This window comes from Arachis stenosperma, chromosome 1, assembly GCF_014773155.1.
Source record: "Arachis stenosperma cultivar V10309 chromosome 1, arast.V10309.gnm1.PFL2, whole genome shotgun sequence".
Taxonomy (NCBI): domain Eukaryota; kingdom Viridiplantae; phylum Streptophyta; class Magnoliopsida; order Fabales; family Fabaceae; genus Arachis; species Arachis stenosperma.
The window spans coordinates 130,510,630-130,523,554 of NC_080377.1; the positions used below are offsets into that span (position 1 = coordinate 130,510,630).

Sequence of the window (12,925 nt, forward strand, 5' to 3'; positions counted from 1 at the left end):
CGAATTCCTTGCTAGAATATAAGTATTGTTTTCTAGCAACAATGTCTATAAGCTCTTGAGCTTCTTCAATTGTCTTTCTCATGTATAGATCCACCAGCTGAGTGGTCTAAAGACATCTGAGCTTTTTCTGTAAGCCCATAGTAAGATGTCTAACTGTACCACTCTGAAAACATTTCAGAGGGGCATTTTCTGAGCATACCTCTATACCTCTCCCAGGCATCATAAAGGGATTCATATCCTCTTGTTTAAAGCCTTGGATGTCCACCTTAGCTGTCATCCTTTTTGGAGGGTAAAAAGATTCAGGAATTTTTCTGATAACTGTTTCCATGTCTTTATGCTTGTTGTAGGTTGGTTATTCAACCACCTTTTGCTTGATCTTTTACAGCAAATGGAAACAGTAACAGTCTGTACACATCCTGATCTACCTCTTTATCATGTATGTGTCAGCAATTTGTAAGAACTGTGCCAGAAACTCAGTAGGTTCTTCCTCTGGGAAGACCGGAATACTGGCACTTTTGCTGCACTATGATAATGATTGAGGGTTTAGCTCAAAGCTGCTTGCTTTGATGGGAGGTACACAGATGCTACTCCCATATGCAGCTGTACTGGGGTTGGCATAGGACCCAGAGTCCTTCTGGACTGGTTAATTCCACTTAAGTCCATAATGGACAAAAGGAAAATGATAACAATTGCAAAGAGATAAATTTTGTTTATTTTTTTTTTTTGAAATAACCAAAAAATAAAAATAAAAACAAAAAGGAAAAATAAAAATTCGAAAATCAAAAGGAAAATAAAATAAGATTTCGAAAATTAGAAAGAGAATAAGATCAAAGCAAATTGAGAACTGAATCAATTAGTTAATTAAAAGATTTTGAAAACAGCAATTAAGAGATATGATTGAAAAGTTTTTATGAAAAAGATTTTGATTTTTTAAAAAAAGAAAGAGAAAAACACAAAATGACACCAAACTTAAAATTTTAGAAAATCAAACACTATTTTTTCGAAAATTTTAAAGGAAAAACACAAAGGGGACACCAAACTTAGAACTTTTATGAATCAAAAAGGGACTAAGAGCATGCAAAAATCGAAAATCAAAAAGAAAAACAAAAGCATGCAAATGACACCAAACTTAAAATATGAAACTAGACTCTAAACCAACAAAAATAAAACAGTCCTAATCTAAGCAACAAGACAAGCCGTCAGTTGTCCAAACTCGAACAATCCCCGGCAACGGCGCCAAAAACTTGGTGCACGAAATTGCAATAACACTTTTGCAATCCCGCACAACTAACCAGCAAGTGCACTGGGTCGTCCAAGTAATACCTTGCGTGAGCAAGGGTCGATCCCACGGAGATTGTCGGCTTGAATCAAGCTATGGTTATCTTGTAAATCTTAGTCAGGATATCAGAAATTATCAGGATTGATTGTGAAAAGCAAAAGAACATGAAATGGTTACTTGTTTTGCAGTAATGGAGAATAGGTTGAGGTTTGGAGATGCTCCATCTTCTGAATCTCTGCTTTCCTACTGTCTTCTCTTCAGTCACGCAAGTCTCCTTCCATGGCAAGCTGTGTGTAGGGTTCACCGTTGTCAGTGGCTACCTCCCATCCTCTCATTGGAACGATTCCTAATGCCCTGTCACGGCACGGCATTCCATATGTCGGTTCTCAATCAGACCGGAGTAGAATCCAGTGATTCTTTGGCGTCTGTCACTAACGCCCCGCCTTCAGGAGATTGAAGCACGTCACAGTCATTCAGTCATTGAATCCTACTCAGAATACCACAGACAAGGTTTAGACCTTCCGGATTCTCTTGAATGCCGCCATCAGTCTAGCTTATACCACGAAGATTCCGATAAAGAATCCAAGAGATAACTACTTAATCTAAGGTAGAAAGAGGTGGTTGTCAGGCACATGTTCATAGTTGAGAATGATGATGATTGTCACTGATCATCACATTCATCCGGATTAAGAACAAGTATTCTTAGAATGGAAGCAACATGATTGAATGAGAAACAGTAGTAATTGCATTAATCCATCAAGACACAGCAGAGCTCCTCACCCCCAACCATGGGGTTTAGAGACTCATACTGTAGAAGAAACGTGTACAATGTCATAAGTCGCATTCGGTACCGATTACAAGTCAGAAGGTCCTATAAGTAGTAAACTAGTATCCTAAGGTTTACAGAAAGGATAAATGACAGAAAAATCCACTTCCGGCCCACTTGGTGTGCTTGGGCTGAGCATTGAAGCTTTTATGTGTAGAGACGTTTTCTGGAGTTAAACGCCAGTTCTCATGCCAGTTTGGGCGTTTAACTCCAAGTTTTATGCCAGTTCCGGCGTTTAACACTGGAATTTCTGAGGCCGGTTTGCTACGCAGGTTTGGGCCATCAAATCTTGGGCAAAGTATGGACTATTATATATTGCTGGAAAGCCCTGGATGTCTACTTTCCAACGCCGTTGAGAGCGCGCCAATTGGGCTTCTGTAGCTCCAGAAAATCCGCTTCGAGTGCAGGGAGGTCAGAATCCAACAGCATCTGCAGTCCTTTTCAGTCTCTGGATCAGATTTTTGCTCAGGACCCTCAATTTCAGCCAGAAAATACCTGAAATCACAGAAAAACACACAAACTCATAGTAAAGTCCAGAAAAGTGAATTTTAATTAAAAACTAATAAAAATATACTAAAAACTAACTAAAAGATACTAAAAACATACTAAAAACAATGCCAAAAAGCATACAAATTATCCGCTCATCAATTGCTCAGCCTGTTGCGTCCACCATTGTTAAAGCCTTGTTGAGGCTTTTGTTGATCCTTCCATGAGAAATTTGGATGATTTCTCCATGATGAGTTATAGGTGTTTCTATAAGGTTCACCCATGTAATTAATCTCTGCCATGGTAGGGTTCTCAGGATCATAAGCTTCTTCAGAAGCTGCCTCTTTAGTACTGTTGGATGCATGTTGCCATCCATTCAGATTTTGAGAGATCATATTGACCTGTTGAGTCAACACTTTGTTCTGAGCCAATATGGCATTCAGAGCATCAATTTCAAGAACTCCTTTCTTCTGAGGTATCCCATTATTCACGGAATTCCTCTCAGAAGTGTACATGAATTGGTTGTTTGCAACCATGTCAATGAGTTCTTGAGCCTCTTCAGGCATTTTCTTTTGGTGAATAGATCCACCTGCAGAATGGTCCAATGACATTTTCGAAAATTCAGATAGACCATATAGATATATCTAATATGGTCCATTCTGAAAACATGTCAGATGGACATCTTTTGGTCAGCTGCTTGTATCTTTCCCAAGCTTCATAGAGGGATTCACCATCTTTTGTTTGAAGGTTTGAACATCCACTCTCAGCTTGCTCAGCTTTTGAGGAGGAAAGAATTTATCCAAGAAGGCTGTGACCAGCTTATCCCAAGAGTCCAGGCTATCCTTGGGTTGTGAATCCAACCATATTCTAGCTCTGTCTCTTACAGCAAAAGGGGAAAAGCATGAGTCTGTAGACTTAAGGATCAACTCCATTCGTCTTTACAGTCTCACAGATCTGCAAGAACTCAGTTAAAAAATGATAAGGATCTTCAGATGGAAGTCCATAAAACTTGCAGTTTTGTTGCATTAAGGCAACTAGCCGAGGTTTCAGCTCAAAGTTGTTGGCTCCAATGGCAGGAATGGAGATGCTTCTTCCATCAAATTTGGACGTTGGCTTTGTGAAGTCACCAAGCATTCTCCTTGCATTATTATTTTCGGCTGCCATCTCCTTCTCTTGTTCGAAAATTTCTGAAAGGTTGTTTCTGGATTGTTGTAATTTAGTTTCTCTTAGTTTCCTTTTCAGAGTCCTTTCAGGTTCAGGATCAATTTCAACAAGAGTTCCTTTTTCCCTGTTCCTGCTCATATGAAAGAGAAGAAAATAAGAAAAGAAGAGGAATCCTCTATGTCACAGTATAGAGATTCCTTTATGTTAGTAGAAAAAGAAAGGGGAGAAGAATGTAGAAGAGTGGGTTCGGATTTTTTTTTTTAGATGAAGAGAGATGAAGAGAAGTGTTAGTAATTAAATAATTAAATAGAATAAGAGAAGAGAAAGAGAATTCGAAAATAATTTTTTTTTTAAAAAAAGGGTTAGTGATTTTCGAAAATTAGAGATAAGATGTAGTTAAAATTAAAACATGAAACAATAAGAATTTTTGAAAAAAAGAGGTGAGATATTTTCGAAAATTAGAGAAGAAAAAGTAGTTTAGGTGGTTTTGAAAAAGATAGGAAACAAACAAAAAGTTAGTTAGTTGATTGAAAAAGATTTGAAATCAAATTTTAAAAAGATAAGAAGATAAGAAGTTAGATAAGATATTTTGAAATCAAATTTTGAGAAAGACAAAATTTTTGAAAAAGATATGATAAAAGATAAAAAGATTTAATTCAAAAATTTGAAATTACTTACTTCACAAACAAGAAATTACAAGATAAGATTCTAGAACTTAAAGATTGAACATTTCTTAACAAGAAAGTAACAAACTTCAAATTTTTGAATCAATCACATTAATTGTTAGAAAAAGATTTTGAAAATATTTTGAAAAAGATTTTTGAAATTTTCGAAAAAGAGGAAAAATTGGAAAAGATATGATTTTTGAAAAAGATTTTGAAAAGATAAGATTTTTAAATTTTTTGAAAATTTGACTTGACTTGTAAGAAACAACTAATTTTAAAAATTTTTGACCAAGTCAACCCAAAATTTTGAAAATTTGGAGAGAAAAAAAGGAAAAGATATATTTTTTATTTTTGAATTTTTAATGATGAAAGAGAAAAACACAAAAATGACCCAAAACATGAAAATTTTGGATCAAACACATAATGCATGCAAGAACACTATGAATGTTAAGATGAACACCAAGAACACTTTGAAGATCATGATGAACATCAAGAACATAATTTTGAAAAATTTTTTGATGCAAAGAAAACATGCAAGACACCAAACTTAGAAATCTTTAATGCATGGACTCTAACAAACGAAAAATGCATATGAAAAACAACAAACAACACAAAACAAGAAAACATCAAGATCAAACAAGAGGACTTATCAAGAACAACTTGAAGATCATGAAGAACACTATGAATGCATGGAATTTTCGAAAAATGCAAGAAAATTTTTTAAAGCATGCAATTGACACCAAACTTAAAAATTGACTCAAGACTCAAACAAGAAACACAATTTTTTTTGGATTTTTATGATTTTATTAATTTTTTTATTTTTATTATATTTTTTTTCGAAAATAAAGTTTGAAAAAACAAAAAATAAACGAAAAATTTTGAAAAAGTTTTTGAAAAGAAAATTACCTAATCTGAGCAACAAGATGAACCGTCAGTTGTCCATACTCGAACAATCCCCGGCAACGGCGCCAAAAACTTGGTGGACGAAATTGTGATCCTCTTTGTATTTGCATGAGATTTAAAAATTGGCTCTATTGGAATTTATGATCACAACTTCATTCAACTTAACCAGCAAGTGTACTGGGTCATCCAAGTAATACCTTACGTGAGTAAGGGTCGATCCCACAGAGATTGTTGGTATGAAGCAAGCTATGGTCACCCTGTAAATCTCAGTTAGGCAGATTAAATTGGTTTATGGATTTTCGAATAATTAATAATAAATAGAAAATAAAAAGGGATAGAAATACTTATGTAAATCAATAGTGGGAATTTCAGATAGGCGTGTGGAGATGCTAGAATCCTTTCGAATCTCTACTTTCTTATTACTTTCATCCAATCCTTCTTACTCCTTTCCATGGCAAGCTGTATGTAGGGCATCACCATCATCAGTGGCTATTTTTAATCCTCTCGGGAAAATGGTCCTATGCGCTGTCACTGCACGGCTAATCATCTGGAGGCATCACCCTTGTTGATGGCTACATCCCATCCTCTCAGTGAAAACGGTCTAAATGCTCTGTCACAGCACGGCTAATCAGCTGTTAGTTCTCGATCATGTTGGAATAGGATCCATTGATCCTTTTGCGTTTGTCATCACGCCCAGCAATCGCGAGTTTGAAGCCCGTCACAGTCATTCAATACCGGAATCCTACTCAGAATACCACAGACAAGGTTAGACTTTCCGGATTCCTGGGATCCTACTCGGAATACCACAGACAAGGTTAGACTTTCCGGATCCCCATGAATGCCGCCATCTATCTAGCTTATACCACGAAGATTCTGTTGGGGAATCTAAGAGATATGTGCCCGGCCTAAGGTAGAACGGAAGTGGTTGTTAGTCACGCACGTTCATAGGTGAGAATGATGATGAGTGTCACGGATCATCACATTCATCAAAGTGTTGTGCAACGTATATCTTGGAATAAGAATAAAAGAGAATTGAATAGAAAGTAATAGTAATTGTATTGAAACTTGAGGTACAGCAGAGCTCCACACCCTTAATCTATGGTGTGCAGAAACTCCACCGTTGAAAATACATAAGGAAAAGGTTCAGGCATGGCCGAATGGCCAGCCCCCCTGAATGATCAAAAGACCGAATGATCAAAGACTAAAACAGTCACAAGATTAAACTGTCAAGAGATGTCTAATACAATAGTAAATTATCCTATTTATACTAGACTAGCTACTAGGGTTTACATGAGTAAGTAATTGATGCATAAATCCACTTCCGGGGCCCACTTGGTGTATGCTTGGGCTGAGCTTGATCTATCCACGAGCTGAGGCTTCTCTTGGAGTTGAACTCCAAGTTATAACGTGTTTTGGGCGTTCAACTCCGGACTATGACGTGTTTCTGGCGTTTAACTCCAGACAGCAGCATGTACTTGGCGTTCAACGCCAAGTTACGTCGTCACTTTCCGAATAAAGTATGTACTATTATATATTGCTGGAAAGCTCTGGATGTCTACTTTCCAACGCCGTTGAGGGCGCACCATTTGGAGTTCTGTAGCTCCATAAAATCCATTTTGAGTGCAGGGAGGTCAGATTCCAACAGCATCAGCAGTCCTTTTGTCAGCCTTTTTCAGAGTTTTGCTCAAGTCCCTCAATTTCAGCCAGAAATTACCTGAAATCACAGAAAAACACACAAACTCATAGTAAAGTCCAGAAATGTGAATTTAACATAAAAACTAATGAAAACATCCCTAAAAGTAGCTTGAACTTACTAAAAACTACCTAAAAACAATGCCAAAAAGCGTATAAATTATCCGCTCATCACTTGACCACATGTTAAGTGAGCTTCCCAGGAAGCAACACATTCCAGAAGTGCTCCTTCTATCCACCCGATCTCCCGCATAATCTGCATCACAAAACCCTAATTCACAAAAGTCATCAGATTTAGGATACCATAAGCCATAATCACATATTCTCTTAATATATCTAATGATTCTTTTAACGGCCGAAAGATGGGATTCTTTTGGGTGAGATTGAAACGTGATGAGCGGATAATTTATACACTTTTTGGCATTGTTTTTAGTATGTTTTTAGTTTGATCTAGTTAGTTTTTAGTATATTTTTACTAGTTTTTAGTTAAAATTCACTTTTCTGGACTTTACTATGAGTTTGTGTGTTTTTCTGTGATTTCAGGTATTTTCTGGCTGAAATTGAGGGATCTGAGCAAAAATCTGATTCAGAGACTCAAAAGGACTGCAGATGCTGTTGGATTCTGACCTCCCTGCACTCGAAGTGGATTTTCTGGAGCTATAGAAGCCCAATTGGCGCGCTCTCAACGGCGTTGGAAAGTAGACATCCTGGGCTTTCCAGCAATATATGATAGTCCATACTTTGCCCAAGATTTGATGGCCCAAACCGGCGTTCAAAGTCACCTCAAGAAATCCCAGCGTTAAACGCCGGAACTGGCACCTAAATGGGAGTTAAACGCCCAAACTGGCATAGAAGCTGGCGTTTAACTCCAAGAGGAGTCTCTACACGAAAAATGCTTCATTGCTCAGCCCAAGCACACACCAAGTGGGCCCGGAAGTGGATTTTTATGTCATTTACTCATCTTTGTACACCTTAGGCTACTAGTTTTCTATAAGTAGGACCTTTTTACTATTGTATTTGATATCTTGGTAGCTATCTTCTAATTTTATGCTATCTTAGATCATTTGGGAGGCTGGCCTCACGGCCATGCCTAGACCTTGTTCTTATGTATTTTCAACGGTGGAGTTTCTACACACCATAGATTAAGGTGTGGAGCTCTGCTGTACCTCAAGTATTAATGCAATTACTATTGTTCTTCTATTCAATTCCGCTTGTTCTTTGTCCAAGATATCACTTGTTCTTCAACTTGATGAAGGTGATGATTGACACTCATCATCATTCTCACTCATGAACAAGGTGACTGACAACCATTCTTGTTCTACAAGCATACGAGGCTTAGTGAATATCTCTTGGATTTCTGATTGCATGATGCATGGTTGATCGCCTGACAACCGAGTGCTCGCCTGACAAACGAGCCAGCCATTCCGTGAGATCAGAGTCTTCGTGGTATAGGCAAGAACTGATGGCGGCATTCAAGAGAATCCGGAAGGTTTAACCTTGTCTGTGGTATTCTGAGTAGGATTCAATGATTGAATGACTGTGACGTGCTTCAAACTTCGAAAGGCGGGGCGTTAGTGACAGACGCAAAAGAATCACTGGATTCTATTCCGGCCGGACCGAGAACCGACAGATGATTAGCCTATGCTGTGACAGAGCATCAGGGACGTATTTTCACTGAGAGGATGGGAGGTAGCCACTGACAACGGTGAAACCCTACACGAGCTTGCCATGGAAAGGAGTAAGAAGGATTTGATGAAGACTGTAGGAAAGTAGAAAGACGGAAGGGAAGACATCTTCATACGCTTGTCTGAAGCTCTTACACCAATGATATACATAAGTATCTCTATCTTTATCTTTATGCTTTATTCGTTTATCACTATACCCATTTGAGTCTGCCTGACTGAGATTTACAAGATGACCATAGCTTGCTTCATAGCAACAATCTCCGTGGGATCGACCCTTACTCACGTAAGGTATTACTTGGACGACCCAGTGCACTTGCTGGTTAGTTGTGCGAAGTTGTGTTTATGCCATGGTATTGAGCATCAAGTGTTTGGAGCCATTACTAGGGATTATTTCGTGTATTAAAAAGTATTGATCACAATTTCGTGCACCAAGTTTTTGGCGCCGTTGCCGGGGATTGTTCGTGTATGGACAACTGACGGTTCATCTTGTTGCTTAGATTAGGTATTTATTTTTTTCGAAATTCTTGAAGATGAATTCTAGAGTTTCATGATGATTTGTTGAAATCTGGCTGGCTGAGAAGCCATGTCTAATTTCATTGGACCGAGGTTTCAACTTATCATCACAGAAGCTTGTTGATTTTTTATCAATCTTGCTTTTGGAGCAGTGATCTGCTAAGGCTTGGCTGGCCTTTGGCCATGTCTAGTGTTTTGGACCGAAGCTTTTTTTGAAAGCTTGGCTGGCTGTGAAGCCATGTCTAATTCCTGGACCGGAGTCTTAGACTAGCATTGCACTGATTCCTGGAATTCTCATTAAGAATTTTGATATCTTTTTCCACTTAATTTTCGAAAATCACAAAAAAATCTTAAAATCATAAAAACCAAAAATATTTGATGTTTCTTGCTTGAGTCTAGTGTCTCATCTTAAGTTTGGTGTCAATTGCATACATTCATTCATGTGTCTTAAGGATCTTCAAGTAATTCTTGATGATTTCTTACTCTGATCTTTGAATTCTTTTGACTTGAGTGTTTATGTGTCTCATATAGTGTCAGTAGTATACAAACTGCTAAGTTTGGTGTCTTGCATGCATTGTTATTTGATTCTTGTTGCATTTTGATTATTAAAAAATCCAAAAAATATTTTTAATTTGTGTCTTTTCAAGTCAATAATACAAAGAATTGAAGATTCAGAACATACTGCAGAGGAATTATACAGAAAAAGCTGGGCGTTCAAAACGCCCAGTGAAGAAGGACAGACTGGCGTTTAAACGCCAGCCAGGGTACCTGGTTGGGCGTTTAACGCCCAAAAAGGTAGCATTTTGGGCGTTAAACGCCAGAATGGATACCATTCTGGGCGTTTAACGCCAGGATGGCAAAGGGGGAAGATTTTGTTTTTCAAATCAATTTTTTTCAAGTTTTCAAAGTTTTTCAAAATCAAATCTTTTTCAAATCATATCTTTTCAATCAAATGTTTTCAAAATCAATTTCTTTCCTTTTTCAAAGATACTTACTAACAATTAATGATTTGATTGAACATCTCAAATTTGTTACCTTTTCTGTTGAGAAAGGTTTAATGTTTGAATCATATCTTTTCTTGATTAGCAAGTTATCAATTTTTAAAATCAAATCTTTTTAAAATGTTTTTCAAATCAAATCTTTTTAAAATTGTTTTCAAATCATATCTTCTCAATCACATTTTTTTCAAAATAAGTTTTCAATCAAATCTTTTTAACTTCTAATTTCAAAATCTTTTTCAAAAATCACTTGATTTCTTTTCCACTTTGAATTTTCGAAAATTATCAATCAATTTTTCAAAATGTTTTCAAAATCCTTTACTTAATTTTCGAAAATTACTTCCTTTCTTCTCACATCCTCCTATTTATGGAGTACTACTCCTTCTTAATGCACAATTCGAACTCTATCTAATCAAGTTCGAATTCTTCTACCTCCTTCTTCTATTTTTCTTTTCCTCTGACACCTCAAGGAATCTCTATACTGTGACATAGAGGATTCCACATCTTCTTGTTCTCTTCTCTTTCATATGAGCAGGAGCAGAGACAAAGGCATTCTTGTTGAAGCTGACCCTGAACCTGAAAGGACCTTGAAGAGAAAGCTAAGAGAAGCCAAAGCACAACTCTCTTTAGAGGACCTGACCGAATTTTTCAAAGAAGAAGAACTCATGGCAGCCGAAAATAACAACAATGCCAACAATGCAAGGAAGGTGCTGGGTGACTTTACTGCACCTACTCCTGACTTCTATGGGAGAAGCATCTCTATCCCTGCCATTGGAGCAAACAACTTTGAGCTTAAGCCTCAGTTGGTTTCTCTACTGCAACAGAATTGCAAGTTCCATGGACTTCCAATGGAAGATCCACATCAGTTTTTAGCTGAGTTCTTGCAAATCTGTGACACAGTCAAGACTAATGGGGTTGACCCTGAGGTCTACAGACTGATGCTATTCCCTTTTGCTGTAAGAGACAGAGCTAGAATATGGTTGGACTCTCAACCTAAGGATAGCCTGGACTCTTGGGAAAAGCTAGTCAATGCCTTCTTGGCAAAATTCTTTCCACCTCAAAAATGGAGTAAGCTTAGAGTGGAAGTCCAAACCTTCAGACAGAAGGATGGAGAATCCCTCTATGAAGCTTGGGAAAGATACAAACAATTGATCAGAAAATGTCCATCTGACATGCTTTCTGAATGGAGCATCATAGGTATTTTCTATGATGGTCTCTCTGAACTATCCAAGATGTCTTTGGATAGCTCTGCTGGAGGATCTCTTCATCTGAAGAAGACGCCTACAGAGGCTCAAGAACTAATTGAAATGGTTGCAAATAACCAATTCATGTACACTTCTGAAAGGAATCCTGTGAACAATGGGACTAGTCAGAAGAAAGGAGTTCTTGAGATTGACACTCTGAATGCCATATTGGCTCAGAATAAAATATTGACTCAACAAGTCAATTTGAATTCTCAAAGTCTGTCTGGAATGCAGAATGCACCAAGCAGTACTAAGGATGCTTCATCTGAGGAAGAAGCTTATGACCCTGAGAACCCTTCAATGGAAGAGGTGAATTACCTAGGAGAACCCTATGGAAACACCTATAATTCTTCATGGAAGAATCACCCAAATTTCTCATGGAAGAATCAAGAGAGACCTCAACAAGGTTTCAATAACAATAATGGTGGAAGAAACAGGTTTAGCAATAGCAAGCCTTTTCCATCATCTTCTCAGCAACAGACAGAGAATTCTAAGCAGAACCCCTCTGACTTAGCAACCATGGTCTCTGATCTAATCAAAACCACTCAAAGTTTCATGACTGAAACAAGGTCTTCCATTAGGAATTTGGAAGCACAAGTGGGACAGCTGAGTAAAAAAATTACTGAACTCCCTCCTAGTACTCTCCCAAGCAATACAGAAGAAAATCCAAAAGGAGAGTGCAAAGCCATAACCATGGCCGAATATGGAGAAGAAATAGAGGAGGTGGACGCCACTGAGGAAAGCCTCAATGGGCGTGCATCAACCTCCTCTGAGTTCCCCAATGAGGAACCATGGGAATCTGAGGCTCAAAATGAGACCATAGAGATTCCATTGGACCTACTTCTGCCATTCATGAGCTCTGATGAGTATTCTTCCTCTGAAGAGGATGAGTATGTCACTGAAGAGCAAGTTGCTAAATACCTTGGAGCAATCATGAAGCTAAATGACAAGTTATTTGGAAATGAGACTTGGGAGGATGAACCTCCTTTGCTCACCAAAGAACTAAATGACTTGTCTAGGCAGAAATTACCTCAAAAGAAACAAGATCCTGGGAAGTTTTCAATACCTTGTACCATAGGCACCATGACCTTTAAGAAAGCTCTGTGTGACTTAGGGTCAAGTGTAAACCTGATGCCTCTCTCTGTAATGGAGAAGCTAGGGATCTTTGAGGTGCAAGCTGCAAGAATCTCATTAGAAATGGCAGACAATTCAAGAAAACAAGCTCATGGACTTGTAGAGAATGTTTTGGTGAAGATTGAAGACCATTACATCCCTACTGATTTCATAGTCCTAGAGACTGGGAGGTGCATGGATGAATCCATCATCCTTGGTAGACCCTTCCTAGCCACAGCAAAGGCTGTGATTGATGTTGATGGAGGTGAACTGATCATTCAAGTGAATGAAGAATCTTTTGTGTTTAAGGCTCAAGGATATCCCTCTGTCACCATGGAGAAGAAGCATGAAGAGCTT

The 12,925-nt window shown here is 38.0% G+C and overlaps 1 non-coding gene across 1 annotated transcript; it reads right to left on the reverse strand.

Annotated features, from left to right (window-relative positions):
• Positions 1-11,281: 11,281 nt before the first annotated feature.
• Positions 11,282-11,385, reverse strand: LOC130948759 (small nucleolar RNA R71). Its single transcript, XR_009073220.1, has one exon. It is a non-coding gene; the product is annotated as a small nucleolar RNA R71 (small nucleolar RNA).
• Positions 11,386-12,925: the final 1,540 nt, after the last annotated feature.